Source organism: Lasioglossum baleicum, unplaced genomic scaffold (genome assembly GCF_051020765.1).
Source record: "Lasioglossum baleicum unplaced genomic scaffold, iyLasBale1 scaffold0290, whole genome shotgun sequence".
Lineage (NCBI taxonomy): Eukaryota > Metazoa > Arthropoda > Insecta > Hymenoptera > Halictidae > Lasioglossum > Lasioglossum baleicum.
The window spans coordinates 34492-39125 of NW_027469350.1; positions in this window are offsets into that span (position 1 = coordinate 34492).

Here is a 4634-nt window from a genome sequence, read left to right on the forward strand (position 1 = left end):
TCCTAATGATGCGATATCGGCGTGAGTATCGCATACTTACGTGCCATACAATTCCCATCACAAATATGCGATTCACGTTCGAAGCATGATTAGATCTAGAAATTTCAGCGTTTCAGGATCAGAATACGAGATTTTATTTGACTCGGACGTTAATTCCTTTCTTCTATTCAAGTGGCATAATTGTGATGTTGTCTGCGTAATAATACATTTACTTCCTGTGCTCGGAAGAAACGAAATTACATTCCATGTGACCTAATACAACCAGGTCCATCATCGGTTGTAACCGAGATTACTTGCCAACCAGCCGAATGCAATTAGGTCTTGATTCAGGAACGAACTACATATCTTTCCTGAAATCATAATGCAATGAATGAGTGCATATTGGCCCCAAACCACTGAATCAACAGATTTTGACGGATATTCAATGACAAGTAACGGCTTTTACAGTTTCTCTGCGCTACACGCGCATATACTATCGAGTGATTGCGAAATCCACGTGAGTACCTAATACCTACATGACTGTTGTTTCCCATTGCTAACGCGCGATTCTCTAACCATGCACCAATTCAGTGAGCAATTTCAGCGCTTCAGAATCAGAGTACGCATCACTGTTGGCTTGTATAAAGTTTTTTCTTTCTTCCTTTTCACGCGGCATAATCGTGAAGCTGGCTGCAAAGGAATACATTTACGTGTTCTGCACGGAAGAAACGAAATAGCTTTACCTACAACCTGAAAAAATTGGGTCCTCTGTTCTGAAGAAACGAAAATACTTTCGGAACCACTTAATATAACGAATGGATGGATACTTAATAAGAACCTCTCAAACCAGAGCATGTGGACAGATCTTCGCTGACAAAGTAATGTATTTCATAGTCCCACAGTCGGCTGCGCTTATAAAAGTTCCTCTGATGCGATATCATCGTTTGTGTATAATATATCTACGTGTGGCACCTGGTTCTATTGTCATACGCGCGACTCACTTGGGATCCACGATTCAAGCTAGAAACTTCAGTGATTCCGCTTCGGAATACGTGGTATTATTGGGTTGTTGGGAAAATAATTTGATTCCTTCTTTTTTTTTTATGCTACTTGACTGCAATGATTTCGGCGAATGAATACATTTTCGTCCTCTGTTCGGGAGAAGCAAAGTAATATTCTAAGCAAACATATGCAATCAGGTCGTCTGATGGGAAGAAACCAAATTATTTTCAGTACAACGTAATGCAGTTGAGTCCTGTATAGAGATGAAATGAAACTACCTTCCGAAAAGCCTCATAAAATAAATCAATTTATGGTTGATACAAACGGCAGAAATAAACAGATTTCGACAGAAATTCGCTGTCATCGTATCGATTTTTATTGGTTGTCTGCTCTATGGGCGCAAATATGTCCCACTGATACGAAATAAATGTGAGTACCTCATATTTACATGACTTTTGCTTCCCATCGCAAGCGCGGCATTCACATTGGAATCTCGATTCAAGCGAAAAATTTCAGTTATCCAGTGTTAAAATACGAGCTATTATTGGGTTGAATGGAAAGAAACGCCGTTTTCATTTTCACTCGCAGTAATTGTGGAATTTCCTGCATGATATTACATTTACTTCCTCTGTTCGGAGAGAACGAAATTACATTCGGAATATCCAAATATAATTAGGTCTTCTGCCGGAAAAACGAAATTACCTTCGAACAACCGTATGCAATTAGGTCCTGCGTTCCGAAAGGACGAAATTACTTTTCGAACAACCTAATACATTTAGGTCCTCTGCCGGGAATTAACGAATTTACACTCCGGAAGCCAAATACAATGAAGGAGTGTTTATTTGATACAAAAGACTGAACTAATAATATTTGGTCAGAAATAAGCTGTCACTGTAACGTTTTCAATAATTTGTGGGCTCTATGCGCGCAACTAAGCCCCACGGATGCAGAATAAACTGGTATATCGCATATTTAACGCGGCACTTGCTTCCCACAGCAACAGCGCGATTCCCTTGCGATATACGTTTCGAACGAGAAATTTCAGTGTGTACCGCACATTTATGTGAATTATGATTATTGCAGCAATCGTGCTTCTCACTTGGGAATCATGATTCAAGACGGAAATTACAGCGTTCCCTTCACAGAATACGTGTTATTATTTGGTCGATCGGAAAGTAATTGTGTTTCTTTCATGCGGTTTAATTATGTAGTTGGGTGTGGACGAATGCATGTACGTCCCACGTTCGAAAAGGACAAGATTACTATCCGAACATCCAATTGCAATTAGGCTCTCTGTTGGGGGAGGGGCGCAATTGCTTGCCGTACATCCTAATACTACTATGCGCTCTTTCGCTATGTTACGAAATTACTTACCGAAATAACTTAGTACATTGGATGAGCGTATATCCTATGCAAACGACTGAAATAAACGGACACGGACTGAATTTCGCTGCCAATGTAACGTTCATTATAATTTCCCTGCCGTGCGCGCGTAAATAAGTTACAATGATGCGCAATCAATTTGTATATCGCTTATTTACGTAACATTTGGTTCCCTTCGCAAACGCGTAGTTCACTTGAGTAGCGCGATTCGGGATAGGAAGGGATTTTCGGAAATTATTTTCTCTAGGTTTTTGGCGGCCGAATTGAAAAATTGCAAGTCAAAGAATACCCTTACGTTCTCGGTAACTTACTTTCGAACAAGCTAATACAATTAGATCCTCTAACCAGAATAAACGATATTACCTTCCGTAAAACTTAATACAATAATTGCGTGTATATTTGATGCACGCGGCGGACAAAGGAGTACTGGAATAGAAATTCTCAGTCAAAGTAACGAATCACGGGAGAAAATTCAGCGTCTCAGCCTCAGATTACGTGCTATTAATGGCTTCTACAGAGTAATTTCGTTCCTTTCTGTACATGCGGTTTAATTGAGAAGTTCTATGAGATAGAATGGCATTTGCGTTATGTGTTCGAAAGTAACGAAATTACTTTTCTATCCTACTAATGATGTTTGGTTCTTCCTTGGGAAAAAAAGACTACTTGCCGAAAAGCATAATGCTATGAATGAGTCTATACTTGATGCAGTCTACTGAAATAATCAGATGTGGACTGAAATACGCAGTCTGTGTAACAATTTTTGTAGTTCCTCCGCACTAAGCGCGCAAATCGATTCCAATGACGCGAAATTAACCTGAGTAACTCATATTTACATGACATTCAATTCCCATAGCAAACGCGAGGTTCACTTGCGCAGCACGTAGCAAGCCAGAAATTTCAATTCTTCAGCGACAGGATACTTGCAATTATTGGGTTGTCTGAATGTCATTTCGCTTTTTTTTAATGAAGCTTAATTGAGACGTTGGCTGCGAAATAATACACTTACGGCATCTGCCAGGAAAAATTGCTATTACTTTCCATGCAACATAATACAATTCTGTGCTCTATCGGGAGAATACGAAATGACTTGCCGATAAATTTAATACAATGAATGAAATTGTATTTGCTGCAAGCGACTGAGATTATCGAATTTGCGCAGATATTCGCTACAAAAGTTGCGATATTAACATTCACACCAGGAATTACAGTGCCTATTGGCAATATTACGCTGTGGATTGACTACCAGAATACCTGGTTTGACTCTCGGAATAACAGGATAGGTGAGTTTACGATAATATGTAGGTAAACTATTTGTTATTTGATATGATTTTCTGTGCAGGTACCTGCGTTGCCGGAGCGACACGACTAGAGTGGTCTTGAAATTGCGCTCGGTATATCGGAGCGGCACTACTGGATGGCCTTTGCTAATTTCTTAAACAATGACACAGTACCGTATGCGTTTTCCCTGCCTTTCATTTATTTATTCATACTGTAATTTAATGTATTATATTTTCGATTTTTATCTCAATTTCCTATTTGTCTATTTAAGAATTGTATGTCTCAGTAAAAGTGTCTTTAGAATTAGTAGAATGTCCGTTTATGACATTATTTTTATAAGACTGTTGTTATTATATATGATTGACTGTATACGTATCTACGCTGCTCGAGCGGCACGAATGGCGAGGTACTGTAGTTGCATACGGCCGGGCGAAGTGGCACTACTGGATACTGATCGTTAATTTCATTAAACATGATTTTGTACTTTATTCATGTTTTTGCAGGTTCCCAATTATTTATACATGCTGAAATTTATTGATATGATATTCTCGATTCCTTTTAAAGTTTTCAATTTTTTGTTTAAAAAATTGGAGTACTTAGTAAAAGTGCTTTGGTATTTGTTGAGAGTAGTATATATAGTATATTATAGTATTATACTAAATTATATGTACTTTATATAATGTTATATATAATATTGTCTAGTGTATTATATATACTATATTATATCATTTTGTTAAACTTAATGTTATGATATGTGATTGTCTGTTTGCGTACCTACACTTCTGTCACGTAATATTTAACGATTTGAAAAAATAAAATGCTGATCCACAACCTGAGAATAATTCTTTATTCTTTTCACAGTATACAATGAAATAATCGGTTGGGTCTGCCGGCTTCAGCAGTAGTATCATGACTGATTATATTCGGTCTTTAGACGTTACTTTCATACTGGTTCTCTTCTTTGACTGGAGGTGAATATCATGTTCCAAGAA